We start from the raw sequence: 21,905 nt of genomic DNA on the forward strand, positions 1-21,905 counted from the left end.
AAGAAAGAAAGAAAGAAAGAAAGAAATGGTACCACGCCAAATGTTTTTTTTTTTAACAAGAAAGTGTTTTATGGCGGGGTCCACCACGGCTCCACTGACGCATTTCCGTCACGGATATGGCGTTGTAAAATATAAAGACTAACATATGGCAAAGAAAAAACTACAAGAAAAAGTTCCGTCACCGGGAATCGAACTTACGACCTCTCGATTGCCAGCGCGAGACGGCTCCGCCACAGACGGCATGTTCTCTGCTATGCTAACGGCGAGCTATTTATGTTGCTGGTGGCGGTACTCAGAGATCGGCGGTACAGCGTGTTTTTGTTATCACTAGCGAGATGGCGCGAAGGGCTCGAACAGCGCGCTTTAAAAGTCGTCCCCCACGCAGATTAGCGCGCGCCTCGACAGGGCGTGGTCGCTCGTGCGGGCGCTTATCTCGTGATCTCGGTGGTTTGTACGTCTTGTGCTCTGCCTGCAAGTTTTCGTTGAGAGCATGAAGGTCACCTCGATGCAGCGACCGCTTTTGCGAAAGGAGCGCGCTGCTCACACAGAAATAAGTTACAACTGTGACAGCACGCGCTCATCCTATGTATGTTCGTTCCACGCGTCCTTTCTGCTTGAGCAGCGCATTGCGAGTTTCGAACGGCTTGCCGTTCTTCGCGTAACATTACAATATGATGCTGCAGCATTCATTCCTTCGCGCTTGGGGCGAAAGAATGCACAACAAACGCTCAACTACGTCTGTGAAGACACGTTTCACTTTCGTGTTATAACGATTCCTATGACAGAGGGTTCAGCCATGTTTTTTACTTCTTTTTTTGCATAGAAAAATGCTGCAGCAAGCGGTACTCATCGCTTGCACTGTTATCGCTTAATTAGCAAGCAGTGAAAAAGAGAGCTGTATCACAAAGGAGTTCATGTTTTTTTTTTTGTGAATTCTTTAGCTTAACGCTTTCTTCAGCCTCGTCTGCCATTGTTCTTCCTAAAACGTGCACTGACGCAACGGAAGCACTCACAATATAGCTAGACCGCAGAACGCCTTTCATGTCACTGATGCCGCGTAATTTTGCCTGGATGAGCCGCCGCTAGGGAATTGGGTGGCTCCATGAACAATTGCAATGAAAAACACGCAGACTTTGTTCTGTGATATCAATGTCAATGAAGGTATTTGGTATGAGGTAGTAATGACTGAACAATGATCGCCTATCCATGACGTGCTTTAAGATGATATTTAGCTTACATTTTCGCACACAACGAAACAGTTGAGCTTGAAGACTGCGCTTTTGTAGGATGAGAGAGAGTAACAGACAGCCGTGCTGACTAACGTTGAAATATTTCTTCTACCGTGTAGTATTATATGGCGTTTATAGTATGGTAAGGTGAAAGTAACCAACCAGTCACAATTATGTACGCTTTCACAGAAACATACAGAAAGGAGAAAGAGGCATCGTGAGGAGGGTTTCCAGCCAAACGAACTGACAAGGACAAAAATAAGACGACACACCGCTGGACTAGCAACTGGAAGTTTACTGATGGTTTTTATCATTTTTTAGCCCTAGACAGCCAATGCACCAGCTCTCTCATTACGCATTTTACTTTTTTGTGGTTTTTTCTGCGTGTGTACCTTTTTTTTTCTCTTTCCGTAAATATCAGTAATGGGGCAATGATGCATGGCTGCCCACTCCGACCAATGGCCATGTCTTCTAGGATTCTAGAACACGAGCAGAAACAATCATAAAGAAACAAAATGGATAATGAGAGAGTAGTGCGTTGGCCGCCTACTGTTATGAAAATATGAGAAACTATCAGTAAAATTTCACTTGATAGTCCAGCGGTGTGTGGTCTTTCTTTCTGGGTTGTGTCCTTGTCAGTGCGTTTGGCTGGAAATCCTACTCACGATGTGCAACCAACTAGCTCAGGCAAGCACTATTCTCAAGAAAGAGACGAATGAGAGAAAGGCAGTAGGGCCCTAAGCAACAGCGTGAATCCGCAAGCGAACTTTTGAAATAGACACCGAAGACGGCAAGCAGGGACACGAATCGGCGCAGCGACACCGGGTCAAGGCGGTTTGCAGCGCTTGTGCAAGCCGAGAACCGATGCCGCGTCTACGCAAAGAAAGCTGAAGGAGGCGCGAACAGTTGCGTAGCTGTCGGCGGCACAACACACCCCAGAGGTCGATTCCATTGATCGACCCAGCTGCAAACGTGAAAGGAAGCACGTGGGCCAAAACGAACACCAGACAGAGAGGGCGCTAATCAAAGGTGCCAGAAGCACGCGGAGTTGGATCAATATATCGGGAAAAGGGAAAAAGCAGGAGGAGAGAGGAGGAGGAGCAAAAGGTGCGCATAAGCAGTTGCTGCTGCATAGTCGAGATATAAACAAGTACAGAGTGAGCCAGGAAACAAAGGATCAGTTCAGTCATCAAAGAACCATGCGCCCGACTGCTGACCCGAAGGTCGCGGGATCGAATTGAGGCCGTGGCGGGCGCATTTTGATGGAGGCCAATTGCTAGAGGCCCGTGTACTTAGATTTAGGTGAGCGTTAACGAACCCCAGGTGGTCGAAATTTCCGGAGCCCTCCATTACGGCGTCGTTCGGGGTTTCTATCGCGGTTGAAGAAGCAAACCCCAGCAGTTTAGTAATAATTGAGGAACCATACGAACACGTTTGAGCCCTCGTGAGGGTTCGGATAGTTATCTCTGCGGTATGGTTAGGTTTACAAATTGGCTCCCGTATAGATTTAATCAAGTCGTCTTCGTCAGGAAAGAAGAAAGGATGGAAAGGAGGAAGGAAAACAGGAGAAAAGGCATGGGTGTTAACCAGTTTAGCGTAACCGGTATGCTACCCTGCACAAGGGAAAGGGATAGGGTAGATTGAAAGAAGCTTGAAGAAAGAGAGACAGAGAGACAGAGATGGGTAGCACGCATACGCAACGTCACAGACCGGCAGTTTTGTGCGGTCTACGGGATCACTGTCAGCCTACAGCCGCTCGTACAAGTCTGTTGTCCTTAGATATTTTAGCAGTACCTTTGTTGCTTTAATTCCCGATGACTTTTCAAGATGACAATCGAGTCTAGTCTAGTGATGACAATCGAGTCTAGTGATCGCCTCTGCACAGCGTAGCGAGGGCAGTCGCATAAGATGCGCCGCAAAGTCACCTCGATGCCATAAACGTCGCCATGAGCGTTGTCAGTCATTCCTATGCGAAAAGAAAATGACTCTGTGAAAGCTACTCTAACCTATAGCCGGCATGGCAAATTAGCCTGTCTTCGGCGGTGCCCAGTTGGTGTCTGAACACGTAACCACGCGTTCAGGTGGTGTTGCCGATAGTTTTGGCTTCTTGCTGTATTTAGTGTGGAGTGCGTGATGTCTTGTGCGATTATTCAAAGCTTCGTCAGTAATTGAATAACAGTCATATGGCCACTAGTGAAAACGTGCCTTTTTTATGCAATTAAGAGGAGTACTTCAGCATAATCTTAATGCTACCACGATACTGCGAGCATTACGGCAATGATGACGTTGGTCACTGTGGGAAAAACGAAGACGAGGGGATTTATTCGTAGGCTACACGTCACCTTGGTTTTATTTCTAGTCTCCTAAAACATCGTGTAAGCACACTTTCAATGTCTTTAATGAACACAGTGCTAAAATTAATTTCCACTGTCTAAAAAAATTGGGTGGTGCCAAATTTGCCGCGAAAGAAATATTTGATAACTTCTAAATAGAACTCACGTCAGCAGCTATAAATAGGGCTCCGTGTTTTCAGTGTTTATTTTTCTTGAAAATCGGTGGGCGTTTATCGGAGTTTATTTATCGTAAAGTCCCTCAATGCTCCGAAATTCGAAGTTTTGCATTATTCTCGAAACGCCAAAATCACCGACCAATTCATATCTGAATACTAAAACATCAGAACCCACGAAGCACATTTTTTTTCTAGAAGGTTTGAATGCACAAAAGCATATTCGCACAACGAAATACTTGAACACGTAACACCTGTATTTGCGCGTATAACAACCTTATGCTTAAAGTCTATTGTAAAACACGCAAGCTTACTTTGCGAGGTTAGTGTCAGTGATCGAAGCGCGCTCCTTTCGATTAACGACTCTCAGCTTAGAAAATGCGCTTTCAACGTTAGCGCTAGAAACAGGAAGCGCCAGAAGACGCAGTGCGCAGCGAGAAAGCACTGGCCGACTGGACATTGCTGAAGTCTTCAAAACGACAGGGGTTCAACAATGTTACATATTTCATAGCACTGATAGTTTGCAAAATCACTCAGGAGCTGGCTCATGGAGTCAGTTTCAAGAAGCCCTTATTGAAAAATAGGCGCATAGGTTTCGAACGCGCAGGGCAGCTCATGCTTCACATTTGGATTCACAATTTGAACACAGTACCAAAACAATTATTTGGTGTACTCTAGTTGATCCCACGGGGTCCTCTCATATGTCTGCCTCCACTTTTCGGCGACAGCAGCGTAGTATCCGTGAAAGTCTGCGACAGTCGTTCAGCGGTCAGTCTCGTCAAGGAGGTCCAACAGACTTGTGACATCCGATGCGAAGACCTCGGTTGGATCACGCCATTGACTGATGAGTGCGTGCAAACGAACCCCCAGCATGGGGTAAACTTGGTGTATACCAGGGTACTCTCTGCCTCAAGTTCCTTAATGATTGCGAGCAGGGCACACGAATTGGTCTTCAGAAACCTCATCTTAACGAGCAAGTCGTGCACAGCTGCAGGCGATGAAATACGACTCTTGAGCTTCTCACACTTCGTTCTCTTGGCTTTGTCGCTTCCCAAGAAAGACAAAATGGCGCGCCAGTGGTCCAAAATATCTTCTAGAGCTTCATACAAAAGAGAACCACCTCGACGGACCTACGGTTTACAGCGACTTCATGCACATGCCCATGGCAAAGCGCACAAGACCAAACTTACGGCGCAGCTCCCGCGACAACTTCAACGGGGCAGGAAAGTGCACAACAAAATCGTTAACTACGTTAAACGAGCTCGTCCTGATTCCATTCTCCAGAGCGTTGTTGAGTAGGTGGCACGGATCTTTGAAGTGAAGCGCGTTGAATTCGGGATTGGAGAGTTGCAAGTCCTTGTGAAGCTTCTGCATGTATAGGAAGCTGAGTCGGAGCACAATACAGCTACGTCGCCTAATGCAGCTACGCGCGGTAAACTTTAAATCGGCCAAACCAGAAGATGTATCAATGAGCGCTTAGAACTTGCCCTTCGATAAAGAACGGAAGCAGGTCATATTGGCCCTTGAAACCGGAGTTTATCGGATAATGCCGAATAGTCAAAAAATTTACCGGCGAATGTTTATCGAATTTTTTCGGGTAAAACCGAAAACACGGAGCCCTAGCTATAAAGAATGATTTAGCACCGTTGTTACCTGTACCAAGACGATGCAGTAAAAGCAAAGCTAATTATTCTAATTTTTTATTCGCAAAGATCAATAGAAGCTCACACCAAATTTCGCAGAGCTCTAGCGCTAATGAAGTTTTTACAGAATCTATCCTGGCCTACAACTTTTAAACAGCATTCTAACGGGCCAGATTAAGTTCTTCGTTTTCATTACTGTCCCTAGGCTAACAATTGGGGCATCAATTTAGTCAGAAATGTGATATTCATGCGTGTAGGTACATGCGCGGTCGAGCACGCGAGCCTGTGTCTTTTCTTTTTTTTTTTCTGGGAAGCTTAATGCGTCGCAGCGCGGCCTATAGCTGTCACCTCGAGCGCGATGCTTAATGATGAAAGTGTGATCTCCCGCACGAGAGATAATTGAATAGTGAAGCCTATGCCGAACAGCTAAGTTGCAGACTAAGTATTAGTATACCAGCACTGAGTACTTCTCGAGCGTTATAAGTATGGGGTGCAGCGTACGCACCGCAGCATAATGAGTACGAACAGCTCGTTTCCATTGGAAGTTAGTTCGCAACAACTTTTAGCGAAGGGAGCAGTCAAGGTAGCAGTCTTCGTGGGGAGCAACAAAGAAAAGGTTGAGGACGGAGGTAGCCTGATTGCAATTCGCCGACAACCGCCATAGACCAACGGCGACACACCGTTGCCTTTCAGGCAACGCCGCGGCCTCATCAATCAAGCGTCGCCAATTACGCGTACACCCGAACGCTCTGGCATGCACGCGAGGCCTCGGCAATATCCCTCGTCTATTGGGCAATTTATGTAAGGGACGGTTCATTACTCTAACGGGAACCCTCCCGCATCAGCCCTTCGTAGTGTAGGAGCTGGGTCACAACCTTTGAGCTCGTTTAAAACTGAACGAAAAGAAGAGCCACTGAATGCCCCCCCCCCCCCCTTTCAGCACTGTTCTCGATGCAGCACTATTCATTCCGGGGTAGGGCGGCCAATCGACTGTCGGCGGCTGTACTGCCGAACAAACAATGTGGGACATCGCGATTAAGAAAATAAGTAAGAAAAGAGGTTGTTCCCTCGAGCGAGCCATCTGGGGGCTGCATATGCGTGGGAGTGTCGCGACCTATTTCTTGCCTCCCTTTACGGAGTTGTTCGTTCCTTGTTTCCCGAGTGGCATGTCGTCGCACAATGAAGAGGGAGATTTGGGGAGTGAGCTGCCAGAGGAAAAGAACTTTATGTTCGCGGGCCGCTGCGTCTAATGGCTTCCCGGTGAAGGGTATACTTATAAATGGAGTCAAGGTACAAGAACAGAAAGAAAAAAAGCGCATCGTTGAAGCAAGGACCTGCTAGCGTTTTGTTTCAGCTTGTTTTTCGAGCTTCTCGCGCTCATCGGTGTGTCGTTGTGCATTGCCTCGTTGCGGAGGGTTTGTGTGCGTGTGTACGTGTGGGTGTGCGTAAATTTATGTGGCGCTGTGGCAATTCGTAAAGCTTCTCGTCTATGGAAAATGTGTTTTGCCCAAAGCAATGGCTGGAACGTTCCTCTAGGTTCTATCGAGCATGCGATGCGCAGGAAAGATTTCGTTGCCCGAGTTTCTCGCCCCACGAGCTCAATAAAGCGCGTTGAAAGCCCCAATTTATGGCCCTAATTTACATTTGGGAACATGAGCTGGAACTAACACATGAATTTTTGGCAGAACATGTTGCAACAGCGCGCATAATCAGGAAGAACTTTATAATAAAAACATTCGTCTTGGGAATCAAGAAGGATGCAGGACTGCACTTTTTCGCCACAAGATAACCTCGTGCGTTATATATATATATATATATATATATATATATATAATATATATATATATATATATATATATATATATATGTGTGTGTGTGTGTGTGTGCGTGTATGTATGTATGTATGTATGTATGTGTGTATAGGGGCATACAGGGCCTCCTAACTATCACGCAGCAGGATTTAAATAGAGGAACGGCGGCAAACCTAGTTTACATTGTTCCTAGGGCACTGGAGCAGCCACTACTATTACTGTCGTTAATGAGGTTTAATTAATTAGTCATAACAATCATTGCAACTCGACAGGTACTCAAATAATTATGGAGATGTCAATGAGGCATATGTAGGCATGTTCAAATTACATCGAACTGCGCTATTGTCAATTACGTACTCAGCGCGCTCAATTTTTTTTTTTGCATTTGACAAAGAAAGCCCGCGATATGTGAAAAGTTACACGTGACTAGACTGCTGCGCGCATCAGTAAGCTGCGCCCTAAAACAGGCTGGCTGTGAGGTAGCCAGTATAATGGGAAAAATATATGGATCGCCCTATCTGCCATTCCCCCGCCGAAGAAACGCGCAGCTCTGGTCTTACAAAGTCAGGCCGTAATCATAACAATGCTCTGCCGCGTTATCAATTAGAACAATCGGCCGTAAGGTCCGGATAATGATAGTGACGTACAATCGAGTGGAATGATCCCTGCAAGATATGCGACGCATGTTAACACCCGACCTGTAACCTTGCCAGAGTACGAAACGCTGCCCCTGGCAACGGAAAACAGGCAAAGTGGTTGCTTGCGGTAAGCTTCTTTGAGGGCGCTGCTTTATTTTGTGGGTTAGAGCGTAGTCACGTGTTACTTTTCATATTTCGCTTGCTTTCTTTATCAGCCGGAAAAAATGAGCACGCAATTAGTACATTGCTGAAAATAACGCGGTTAGATGTCATACGAACATGTCTACATATGCCTCATTGACATTTTGATAACTACGTGAGTACTCGTCGAGTTATCGGTATAATTATTATTATATATTTAAACCTCATTAACGAAAAAGTAGTGGTGTCTGGCTACTCCAGTCAATGGGAGAATATATATATATATATATATATATATATATATATTATATATAATATATATATATATATATATATATATAATATATATATATATAATATTTGTGTGTGTGTGTGTTTGTGTGTGTGTGTGTGTAGTGTGTGTGTGTGTGTGTGTGTGTGTGTGTGTGGCAATCACCATAGGTTTCAAGCTACGTTTTTTTTTCCTTTATACGTCTACATTTGTGTCTCAGTGAACTCTTTTTTTTTCTTGTGGATGCCATTACATTAATGAAGATGGCTCGTGGAAACACACATCCGGAGAAAATCCATCCCCTCAGAAGAATTCAAGGAGTGGTTCAAATTAAAGGCGCCTGGAACTTCTCAGCTTGCGAGTTGTATTTGTCTTTCGATATGTAGTTTATAAATGCTTATTTTGCTTGAATGCATTTCTCATCTTGTTCTTGGCTCGGTAGAAGGTGAAATTTGTAAGGATAAAAGTTTACATTTAAAGGCACCCAGGCTTACCCTGACAGCTAAGGATCAAAAATGCAATCAACTCTCCGACGCTCTCCTAACGAATCATCATGAACTCGTTAGAGTAATCTTAAAATAATCCTGTTTATGCGCTCTCGCCGTCACCTAAAGGGATTACTTTCTGCGAATGCGACCCGTGCGATATTACTCGATGGGTATACGGGCGCATAACCAGTTTCAGTGCGAGTTGGCTAGTAATACAAGCTACAACGATTGGTACAAACAATATGCAGACGAGGGTCCCAAAGTGAATGACTGCGAACGGGACTCTCGGTTAAAAATAAAAAAGAGAAGGTGTACAGCAAGAAGAGAAAAAACAGTACTAATCCAAAGAAAAAGATCCATCGAAAACATCAAGAACCAACATAACACATCTATAGCATCAAAAAACATCAAATAATTGACACAAATCATCTGTCCAACAAAAAAAGGCTCAATATTCAGGTCATCAAGACTATCACGAGGCTATGATTTCGACCGCCTGGTGTTCTTTAGCGCGCACCCAATTTTATGTACATGGGCTCCAGCATTTCCGCCTCCGTCGTTAACAAAAGTCGTGTTTATTATAGGTTCAATACGGACTGAGGATATCAAATTTTAGATAGCGTTGGGCGGTGCTCCACGAATGTGCAATGACTTTCTGTAAAAAAAAAAATTGTATGAGATAACAGGAACAGAGCGAAACGTATTGGCCGTGCCCCGCCAAACAAGCACGAAAAAAAAGATAATATTTGCCAAGAGACAGAGAGAGTGAGGAAAAAAGTGAGAATAAGAGACGAATGACGGAGGCGTTAACCAAGTCAGTAGTTCGGTATTTGCCAAGAATGCGTGTACGCATCAAAATGCTCTGCTGAACAATAAAAGTCGGCTGCATGGCGAAAAAAAAAAGAACCAAACGACACGACAGGTCTGTCGTGGAAGAAGATCCTTGTGCATGCTTCGAAATAAAGCGCAGTTACAATATATTTGTCGCTTTACATATCATTTAATTGAAGCCACACACGGCAGGTGCGCTGAACGTCTTGAACAAGTAAGTGTTCTGAACCTACAGCATTGTTTCATTATTGTTTATGGTTTTCGCTTTATTGAGCCTGATACATTCACCATAGGTACGAGATAAACGCCCAGGATTGGATCAATCGTACGCCTCGGTGGTACAGAGGTTAAGGTGCTCGGATGCTGACCCGAAGGTCGCGGGTTCGATCCCGGCCGCGGCGGTTGTATTTCGATGGAGACGGAATTCTACAGGCCCATGTATTGTGTGATGCCAGCGCACGTTAGGAAAGACCAGATGATCGTAATTTCCGGAGCCCTCCACTACGGCCTGACTCATAATGATATCGTGGTTTTAGGACGTAAAACCCAGATGTTATTATTAGTAGGATTGGATCAATCCATGTTAAATGTGGAAGTGCTAAAAGCAACACATCGAGATATTAATGTCATCGTAACTACAGGGCGATTCTTTTATAACTGACCTAGCTGTAGTTTCCTTACAAAGTATCCCAGTTTAATGCGATTTACGGCAAGACATTTAGCAAGGATGAAAATTTATTGACCTGTCCCGTCTTTTTTTTATTTTTTTTAATGTGCGACGCAAAGAAACAAGAATAAATAAGAAATAACCAAAACCGCGAAAATCCATACAAGGAGGGATGACTTGCACCTTTTAAACGTGAAGGAGTCTGATTGCCAAGCGGTATGCCACACGTGACTAGTAAAGTTTTGTAAAGGTTATCAAGGTTTATAATCGCTAACCCTACAGCATATTTTGAAATGATCACCTGAAGCGTTCAACTGAACAATTCTGACTTCAACAGTATGCAGTCCCTCATTGTATGGAATTTCAAGGAGTGTCGCGGTTTTCGTTATTTCTTACTTATTCTTTGTTTTCAGCATCGCACATGAAAAACGCGGTGGGCAAATAAATTTTCGTCCTTCCTGAATCTTTTTCTGCAAACGGTATTAAAATCGCATAATTTGTAACAAAAGGAAAGCCCAATGAAATAGGTCAGTTCTAAATTAATCACCCTATATAACGGTGAAACAGTCCCAACCTTACCTCGACCGAAGAAGAGGCAGACGTAAAGTTGAACCAAGAGAAACTCAGTCCAGGATGAGCTCCCGTCACGCATGGTGCAGCTGTTCGTGGCGAGTGCAGGGACTTGTAATCCTGTTGTTCGTACCCGCGAACCCTCACACACACAGCCCACAAAAGCGAGTGTTTATCCCGTTGGAAGTTTCTCGGTGGCGCCAAAGGATCGTGAAACAACGTTGATCCGGCTCGTCGATGGACTACTCCGACAACGGTAGTCCCGCACAATTTTTTGCACTCACATAGGCCTCTTTCGCGCTGAACAACGCAATACTGTAAGCATGATTGTAACGAAGCTGAAAAGCACCGTCTTGACGTGGCTGATATTCAACTGCGGGCGAAGGACGTGCAACTATACGAAATTGCACCAGCTTTGCAATAAATATAGTAGACACCTGTCAGCGGTGCCTCCTCAAATCGTTGCACTTTGCCGCAGATATCCGGATATGCACACTGAACCAACGTAAGTCAAGCTGTCCTGCGCAATCATCCATGTGGCCCTACTTTCACGCGCAAAGTCAGCCGCCCCCGTAAACAAATCACTGAAACCTAAGACCTAAGACCGACCAAAAAAACATCGGACATATCGCTCTAGGATACTCCCTTTACTACTTATGGATTAATTACCAGATACCTGCACATCAGCTTCTCGTACGCCACAGGTATTACCTGCTAAAGTTGGAGTGCGGTAGACGGCAGGCAGCTTCCGACATCAGTCCTACTTCAAGGTCCTCTTGACACAACTGCGGTCGAAGTTGCGTAAAAAAATCATTATTCAGTACGGTTAAGTGCTAAAATTCAAGCGTCAGTCCCTTCGAAAGAGTGACAGCAAAGGTGTCGTTCATCATAGCGTACTTCTGAAGACTCGCCGAAGCTTACTGCAGTAAGTAACCGGCACTTTCAAGGCCTCGGGCGTACTAGAGAACACAGGCACGTCAGACGCTCCTTCGAAAGTGGGACGAGAGCAGTGAGGGGCAGCATCACTGACAGAGACAGCGCGGCGCATGACGGCGGCGGCGGCATCGGTGAGCCGACTCCCGAGTAGGGAGCCGCCGCGGGTGCTTCGGGCCATCGCCACGAGCGCCCTCGCGGCGCAAACCACGTGCGCCGCCGACGCTTTGCTCGTCAGCGCGCGAGGGTTGCTCCTTTCTCTCGCTCCCCTTTCAACTCCCGGTGGCCTTGCCGAAGGCCGCCTCTCCCTTGCGTCCACCTCTCCCGTTATCCCTCAAATAGTCAAAGAGCAGACGAAAAAGTAAAGAGAGGGGGAGGGGGGGAGCGGGGTAAGGAGAAGCACATGGTGCTCGTAAGCCGCATTTCTTTCGTTTTTTTTTCCTCAAAGAAGCGTTGTTCTTTTTTTTTTAAATGCGAACTTCCACAACATTGAGCATATCTATCTATCTATCTATCTATCTATCTATCTATCTATCTATCTATCTATCTATCTATCTATCTATCTATCTATCTATCTATCTATCTATCTATCTATCTATCTATCTATCTATCCGCCTACGACTTTGTGATCTCGTGACCGTTTCGTTAATGGCATGTATACCAAAATTGGTATGGCATGGCACGGCTGTATGACGAAGATAAATGGCAGGTAATAACATGAAAATCATGGCACTGCATGTCATGAACGGTATGATTTACATGCCAATATCTTGGTTCTCTTGCGGCCGTTTCGTTAATTTGATATATGCCAAAATAGGTACGGCATGACAGGAGTTCATGACAAACATAAGTGAGAGGTAGTAATGTGCAAATCCTGATATGAATGTCATGTACGGTATGATGTACATGATGTGGTCCTGGGGCGCTCGCGGCTGTTTAACTGAATGAATATATATCAAAATTGTAATGATACATTTATGAATGACGAACATAAATGGCGGGTGGTAACACAAAAATGACATGCATGTCATGTGCGCAATGATTTACATGTCACGCTCATGGTGCGCTCGCGGCCGTTTCCCTAGGTTGACGTATATCAAATTTGGTAGTGCACAACGTGATAGTATGACGAGCATAAATGAACAGGGGGTAACGTGACATGATGACATGCATGTCATGTACGGCTTGACTTACATGCCAGCTTGAAGGAAGGAACATACTAGCTTGAAGGAAGGAAACAGAAAAAAATCACAGCATATCCACGGAGTGAATGATGATGAGTGGGCGAAGCTGCGGAGGTTCATCGGTAAACCGTGAATCTTCCGTGAATTCTGCCCAGTACATCATCACCGACGTGAGATCGGGCGAGTTTATACTAAAGGTTCTATGAGTTATGACGACTTGCAGCTCACTTTAATTTTACATGTACGCTGTGAATTTTCATTGTTTAGAAAACCATTGCTTCAGAAACATCTGGCGTCTTTCGTTGGGGATGCCACCGCGCATGCTCCTTACGTAATTCAGTGGATAGCCTGGTCAACGTTCCCTCGCCGTGTCATGGATGTGAACGACAGCGCACGTGTGGACTGCCCTATCTTCCTTGCGGATAACAGCGATGATTTCACCTTCGCTTCTTCGACTTTCACCCTGGATCCTGCACCGGACAAGGCTAACGTTACACTCGACGGCCCAATCATCGACAGACCTAGTTCGACGTCTGCATGGTCTACAGCTATAAAAGCGTCCCCGGTGGATTCTTTCATCAGTGGGCGAGGCAACAGCGGTGTGGGCACCATGCTAATCCGCTGTCTGTTCATCACGCAGGTATGTTACCTTGCCAATCCTCGGTGCATTCGTTCGGATGACCGATGTATGCTGCTGTTCCCTCGCCCACATGATCGCTATCAGGGTTTTGTTTATACTTCATTGTACACTGTGCTTCTAAATGCCGCCCGCAGACTTTTACTGAGCGGTGATGTGGAATCTAACCCTGGCCCTAACATCCGTTCTCAGCGCGATACTGCTTCACAACCTCAGTTGACAGATCTTAATAGTGAACCCACGGTCGTGGAAATGTTCGCTGAACTACTAAATGGTCAAAAGAAATTGGCTCAGGATATTGCTGAAATCAAAATGTTTCAGTCATCTCTCAATGCGAGGTTTGAAGCTTTGGAAGCTCGTGTATGTTCTCTGGAATCACCATCAACGTCTAGTGGTACGCAGATTTCGAATGATCACATGCATGCTCAAATTCAACAAATAAAGAGCGCCATATCAACTCTCTCTAACAAAAACGACAGCTTAGAAAACAGATCACGTAGAAACAATATTATCCTTCATGGCCTTAGTGAAGGGCCTGGCGAGAATCGTGAGGAACTATCCGCCATCATCTCCAAGTGGTTCGACGACACTCTTAAGGTTGCATGTCCGCGCATAGAAAGGTGCCACAGGCTTGGCAGTAATGCTAGAGGCCGCCCACGTCCCGTTATCATGAAGCTCTTGGACTTTCAGGATAAGGTGGCCGTGTTAAAAAATTGCTATAAACTTAAAAACACTGGCTTCCGGGTCTCCGAAGACTTCTCTCCTCAGGTTCGTAATATTCGCAAAAGGCTCTGGGAGGCATCCGCCTGTTATAGGGATAACGGTGCACCTGTCCAAATTCGTTTTGATCATGTGTTCATTGACAAGGTGCGATATGACTGGGATAGTTCATCCAATACTCTTGTCCAATCATCCACTGGCTTAGCTAAACCCGCTGAATCAACCTCTGGGGAAACATCTTCTTGACCACGTGGCACCTACAATAAACTCTTCTTATTAAATATCAATGCCATAAGTGTTAATAATTACTCCAAATTTCTTTCCCTCGTCTCCTTTTATTCCCCACACACTGTCGGCGTTACTGAGACTTGGCTGCATGATGGAGTTCATGATTCTGAAATAACTCTCCCTGGCTTCAAGGTGGTTCGGAGAGACAGAGAATTCGGGAGAGGCGGCGGTGTGGCCCTATTTCTTCGGTCTCAGCTGAACTTCTCTGTACTTCCTGCACCACCGAATACTGAGTCCTTGTGGTGGAAGGTCCAACTAGAAAATATGTCCTTGATTATCGGGGTCGTGTACCGACCGCCTGGTTCTGATATAAAACATTTACAGAATCTAAACCAATTTCTACAAAGTTATGTTGCTTCAGCGCCTAACGTTATTTGCATGGGTGATTTTAATGCTCCTGGTGTGGACTGGTCATCTATGACAGTTAGCGGACATGAAGTATCCATCGGAAGAGAGCTAATCGACATTTCGTTGTCTTGTGGCCTTCACCAAATTGTTAAGGACTCTACACGTAATGCTGCTGTCCTGGACCTGGTTTTTGTCACTTCATCTCTAGCTAACTCCGGTTTTGAATGTGATATTATTGATGGCGTATCCGATCATAAGGCTGTATTGTTCTCAGTTCCGGGTATCGTCCCAAAATGCCGTTACACTTACTGCACATTTCGTGATTTTAACCATGCTGATGATCTAGCAATTACAGACGCCCTTTGCGACTCTTTTCAAGAATTTGAGCTCGAAAGCTTCACCAGTGATGTCAATACGTTATCAGTTTTTTTCGAAAGTCTTGTCAGTAAGTGTATCAATTCTTTCATTCCTTTGAAAACAAAGAAAACAAACACTGAAATACCTTGGATGACTAGGGACCTCTTGCATTTGTCGCGTCGTGTGACCAGACTACGTCGAGCAAGACGCTCTGGTGACTTAACAAAGCTCCAACAGTTTGTTAGCGCCAAAAACGAACTTTGTGCTAAAATTAAGGCAGCGAAAGAATTTTATTACAGGGTTACCTTGCCGAAGCTAATGAAAGCAAATCCCCGTAAATTCTGGAAGGCTATCCAACCATCTGGGTCTTCATCACAAACGATGACAATTGACAATGTTGCAGTTTCTGATCCACAGACAATCGCTTCTGCCTTCAACGCCTACTTCCACTCAGTCTTTACTACTGACAACTCGGACATCCCTGTTTTTCATTCAGAATCTCACCCCGGAATTGACGATGTGTCAGTGTCAATTGAGGGCGTACTCAATCTCATTTTAAATTTAGACACCAAGAAATCATGCGGTCCCGACGGCATCCCAACAGCTTTTCTAGTTAGGTACTCTCTTTGGTGTAGCAGATACCTCACAATTATTTTTAGAAAATCTCTCTCGTCAGCCACACTTCCTTTCTCGTGGAAATGTGCTTCAATTCTGCCCTTATTTAAATCGGGTAATGCTCAATTATTAAGCAATTATAGACCAATCTCTTTAACAGCGCATTCATGTAAAATGCTAGAGCATATTATATTTAAACATATCATGGAATTCCTTGAAACGAACAAAATCTTAAGCACTTACCAGCACGGCTTCAGACGCGGTCTTAGCACTATTACTCAACTTACAGAATTCGTTCATGACATCAGCAGCTCGATGGACATAGGTGACCAGGTTGACACCATTTTCATAGACTTCGCCAAGGCATTCGACACTGTCTCACATCCTAAATTATTGCACAAGTTGTTTGCCATATTAAAGAACGTGTCCTTGGTTGGCTGGATATCCGACTTTCTTTCGCAGCGTTCACAGTATGTGTGCTTCGGCTCTACTAACTCGCCTTCGATGCCTGTTTCATCAGGTGTTCCCCAGGGTTCTGTGCTGGGCCCCCTCTTATTCCTGCTTTATATTAATGACCTCCCCTTGCACACCCCTGTGAAAATACGCCTTTTCGCAGACGACTGCGTCCTATATCATACTGTTAAATCTCCACTGGATCATGCCACTCTCAACAATTCCTCCTCTCACTTTTGTAGCTGGTCCAAATCTTGGCAAATGAATATTAACTTCTCCAAGACCGTCGTTATGTAATTTACCCGACGTTCATGCCCCTTGACTTTTGACTATGGTTTTAACAATGTTAGTTTGTGCAGGGTGAACGAATTCAAGTACCTTGGTATCCTTATGACACACAATCTCTCATGGTCTAAACACATTGATCGCACATGCAACAAGGCTCTTAAGAAATTAGGCTATTTACATCGTACGCTCCGTCTTGCTCCTCAAGAAACCAAACTGCTTACCTACAAAGCTCTCATTCGTCCCATCCTCGAATATGGTTGCGTGGTGTGGAACCCACATAAGAAATGTGACATTAAGAAACTAGAACGCGTTCAAAAAAGAGCTGTGCGTTTTGTATGCAAAAGATATGACAGGGATTTTTCTCCGTCGAATTGTCTTCCTCAACTAGGTCTCACTACACTTGCGAAGCGTCGCCACGTTGAATGCCTCAAATTCCTTTACAATCTAATCAATTCTCCCCGCCTCGACACTCTAGACAGTTATCTTCAGTTCTCCAGACCTTTGTCTACGCGGAGTTACCACGCCCTTAACATTACAACTTTTTTCACCCGCACTGACATGTTCAAATATAGCTTTTTTCCTGCAACTATTGAAGCCTGGAATTTGTTGCCCGGAAGTGTGCGTTGCTTACCACTGAAAGAATTTCTGGAAGCATGTTCATGAATGTTGATTTGCTGTTATTGTTTGTTTTCTTTTCCCACTCCTGCAATAGCCTCATTGAGGCTGCAGTATGTAAAAATAAATAAATAAATAAAAAGCAGCTGGCGTCTTTTCGTTTTGCTTTCGAAACATCTGGCGTTCTTTCGTTTTGCTTTTAGAAAACATCTGGCGTCTTTCGTTGGTTTATTTCATCAATCAACGGCGTTTTGAACAAAATTTTTATTGTTTAATCACGCACAGGAGAAATCTCACCAGGCACTACCTTGGAGGTAAACAATGGCTGCTAATGGGAATGAGAGACAGAAGAAGTCGGCTTTTAGCTAACACTTACACTTCTACTTCTACTAACGTTTCCTACTGGAACATGCCAATGGCTGCTATTGGGGAATGAGAGACAGAAGAATTCGGCTTTTAGTTAACGCGCTGCGAATTTTTTATTGTTCAACAACGAACAGGAAAAATCTCCCACCGGCACCACCTTGGAGGTCAAGATCTGGTACTAGCGTTACGACTGGTTACGCACTACGACTACGACAACTACAAGGGACGAACGGGTGCCGCCTTAAGGAGCTTCGCCCCTAAAAGGAGAAGGCAGGGAAGTTAACCAGAAACACTTCCGGGTGGCTACCCTACACTAGGGGGTCGGGGAAGGGGAATAGAAAGACGACAAATAGAGAGGAGGGAAGAGAAAAAAAGAGAGAGAGAGAGAAGATATGCAGTGCATTCACTACAGCGTGCGGGATTACACCACAAGTCAGAGGCGTTCGCATAAGCCCGTCGTTCTGAAAAAAACACAAGAGTGCTTTCACTGCTTTGTGGGCCGTCGAGAGATGTTGACGGTGCTGTAGTAGCACCTGCACGGAAATAGAACCGATCATCCAGTGGCCGCAGTGCGTTGGACAGTACTTGTCTCTCCGAGGCAAAACGACGGCAGTGGCACAGCAAGTGTTCGATGTCTTCTTCGGTGCCGCAAACATCGCATGCCGCGCTGTCAGTCATTCCGATTAACGTTGTATATGCTTTCGTAAAAGCAACTCCCAACCAAGGGCGATAGAGAAGTGAAGCTTCGCGTCGATGAAGGCCGGATGGAGGTGGGAGTTGCTGTGAAGGGTTCAGTTGATGTAGTCTGGTATAGCTGATGCTTGGTGCGTTCCACTCCCTCAGTGTGAGATTGCGGGCCAGTTGTCGAATTTGCCTTGCAGTGTCTGTCCTTGAAAGCGGAATTGGGACGATGTTTGCTTCCTGATGTGATGCGCGAGCAGCGTGATCGGCGGAATCATTTCCACTGATGCCACAGTGGCCAGGTAACCACTGGAAGTCAATATCGTGGCCTTTTTGAATTACGTGGTGGTGAAGTTTGAAATATACCAATAATGGTATGGAGTGACATGACTCTATGGCAAACATAATTGGCATGTCGAACATTAAAATCATGAAATGCATGTGATGTACGGCATGACGTGCAACCCGCGCTCGCGGCAATTATGCTGGCTTGATATAGATGAAGATTTGCATGGCGTGACATGAGTCTATGACAAAACTAATGCAGGTGGTAACATGAAAATAATGATATGCCAGTCATATACGGCATCATTTACATGTCGTGCTCATGGTACGCTCGCAGCCGTTTCGTTAAGGTGATATGTATCAAAATTAATATGGTGTGACGTGAGTGTATACAGAACATAAGTGGCAGGTCGTAACATGAAAATCGGGATATGTATGTCATGCCACGCTCTTGGTGCTGTCGCGGTCATTTCATTAGTTTGTTATATACAAATATTGGTATGGCGCGACAAGAGCGTATGATTAAGATTAGTGATAGGTCGTAAGACACAAATCAATGCATGTATGCCAGGTACAGAATAATTTACATGACACGGTCTTGAAGCACTCGGGGCCGTTTCGTTAAATGGATATACCTATACCAAAATTGATATGGCATGGCATTACTGTATGACAAACATAAATTACGGGTGGTAACATAAAAATCTTGACACGGATGTCACGCACAGTATGGTTTACGGGCCGCGCTCATGGTGCGCTCGTGTCATGAATGCCTTGGTTTGCTTAAAAAACAAATAATGCGGTGTATGCATCTCCTCGCTGACTGCTTCGCATTAGATCGATTCCCACCATGCATGGGATCTGCGGAATTTTTTCCTCGCTCAGACAAGGAAAGAACGCCAAAAAAAGGCCTAGATTCTTCATGTGCTCCTTTTTCCTACGAAGCCACTGGAAAAGTGTTAAGAGTTTCACTTTAAAAAATAAAAAATAAAAATTTATACACGACTTCGTGACGCAAGACGTCGCGACGGTGCTATTTGCCATTCTTATGGCGCACTTAAACTACACAAAACGACAACCTCATTACTAGGCATGAGTTCTTAGAAAGCACCGTTTGTCCCTTCTTCGAACACTGTCGGTTTGTATTTTTAATTGGAGGGAGCGCCAGTTCAAAGAAATGAAACACTTTCTCCGGCCCGTAATTTGATTTCGCAAGTCAAACATTTCAAACCCGCCTCTGCCTAATGTTAGCGGTCTTGGTTGAAGGTCAAGACCAATGGTTAAACTAGACCATTCGGGCCTTCCTTTAAAATCTAGAAAGACCCTGTCGTGAAGGATTAATTATTTTTCTCCTTCAAGGACTCAGTTCCTATCTCTCGGGGTGAAGTGACACTCAACGTATAGTGGTGACACGTAATCGAATCGAAACGACGATAAGAGATTGTTACATTGCAGTAATGATAGAGAAATACAAACATTTCTAAATGTGTTAGTGAATAATCTAACGCCTTGATTGGCAAATAACCCGCCACGGTATTCTAGTGGTTATGGTGCTCTGCTGCTGACCCGAAGGTTGCGGAATCGATTCCCGGCAGCGGCGTCCGCATTTCGACGGGAGAGAAATGCTAGAGGCCCGTGCACTTAGATTTAGGTGCATGTTAAAGAACACCGGATAGTCAAAATTCCCGGAGCCCTCCACTGCGGCGTCCCTCATAATCATATTGTAATTTTTGGACGTAAAACCCCCACAAATATTCTATTACTGATTGGCGAACATGCACCCAGAAAAAAAAAACGCAATCGAGGCTGTGAGTGCGATGGAGGTGACAACCTAGGCCGCCTGTCATCAAGTATATATAAACTCAGAGATCAAGTACATCTGCTAAGAGCACGTTTTCATTGAATTTCCAAACCAATCGTTGATTTTTCCGTACATCAGAAAACGGGTCACACTATTTGAGTCTAGCATTCAGTGTCAGAACACCAGACCGTTTCGCTTTAATAGTCAATAAGGACAGCAAAATTTCGGATTGACACGTGTTGCGCCCAGCGACGCCGTGATATCTAGAGGCCGGATTTTTAGGCACTAAAAAAGCTCGTTTTAGGCGCCAAAGATAGGCAGGCAAAACAATGTTCTAGGCTTCCAAAATCGTAAATATAGGCACAATAAATTTGCACATAAATGCAAATAATTTTCAAGTGAAGACGTGCGCGACCTTTATCTAGGATAGGAATACGAAAATGTTATTGCTTAAGATGGCACAAAGGCGCCAACAGTTGAACATAGCCGTACAATTGTCCCGCACGGTGCGCCCGTGTTCTGCACGATGAGTCAAGAGTCCAATGTCGATTCAACACACTCCTCAGTATCATTCCAGCATGACTGGGAAGTGCAGAGCAGGAGCAGACAGCCAGATTGCTAATAGACCAGAAGGGAAGGATTCCTCCTACTGGCAGGGTCAAATTGCGTAAAGCCAATTCTCCCCTTGCAGTGAACCACTGGCGTAGCCAGGCGAGTGGGGGGTGGGGGTGTTCAACCTCCCCCCTCCCCAGAAGCCTTTCAGTTTTGCGTGTGTGTACACACACACACACACACACACACACACACACACACACACACACACACGCGCGCATGCACGAACATATATAAACTATGGTTGTCCCCCCTCCCCCCCCCCCGAAAAAAATTTCTGGCTACGCTACTGCGACGAACACATTAAAAAGTAAATTACAAACAAAAGAAAAGCTGCACGCACATCACATTTTTCTTTCTTTTTTTTGCTCTTTACTCTCCTTTCCGCTGACGGCTCTTCGCATTCGCCAACCGCTGGGGCCATGTCAGCGCGGCGGCGGATGCTCGCCGGAGTGTCCCGCTTCACTGCTGCTAGCTGCTTGTTGGTTGGTTGAACTAGAGGACTAGGTTGAACCCCATAGTTCCTAACAGTCAATCGTACGCGGTAACATGAATAACGGTCTCAAACAGCACCCGAGAGCGAAAATTGAGGCTAAATAGCGTTCATATAAGCGAAAATTTGAAAAAAAAAGGCATTTATAGGCATTTGTAAGCATTTAGGCACGAACGCCAAAAATAGGCATTTATAGGCACTATAAAAACACTATCAAAGACCTTCTTAACCTCTAATTCATGCTCATATACAAAAATGGCGCGATAGGAGCGCAAGGAACAAAATATGCATTTGCCTAAAATCCGGTCTCTAGTGATATCAGTGATAACTTTGGTACAAACACGGCCGCAACATAACGTTTGGGTTGCAAAACAAGGGCTGTTTCAGAAAATGAGGTCTCATGCTGATAGAAGCACTAGGCCAATGGACACAAA

The 21,905-nt window shown here is 45.0% G+C and overlaps 1 protein-coding gene and 1 long non-coding RNA gene across 2 annotated transcripts in view; one reads left to right on the forward strand and one right to left on the reverse strand.

The window, feature by feature from the left end:
* The window catches only part of LOC119383457 (Down syndrome cell adhesion molecule-like protein Dscam2), a 179,563-nt gene extending 168,014 nt beyond the window's left edge, over positions 1-11,549 (reverse strand). The window contains 1 exon segment of the mRNA XM_049412517.1: positions 10,805-11,549. The gene's annotated coding sequence lies outside the window, so the exon portion shown is untranslated.
* LOC119383458 (uncharacterized) overlaps positions 1-21,905 on the forward strand; it is a 166,802-nt gene that overhangs the window by 134,019 nt on the left and 10,878 nt on the right. The gene's annotated exons all lie outside the window — the stretch shown is intronic.

The sequence above is a fragment of the Rhipicephalus sanguineus genome, chromosome 2, assembly GCF_013339695.2.
Source record: "Rhipicephalus sanguineus isolate Rsan-2018 chromosome 2, BIME_Rsan_1.4, whole genome shotgun sequence".
Taxonomy (NCBI): domain Eukaryota; kingdom Metazoa; phylum Arthropoda; class Arachnida; order Ixodida; family Ixodidae; genus Rhipicephalus; species Rhipicephalus sanguineus.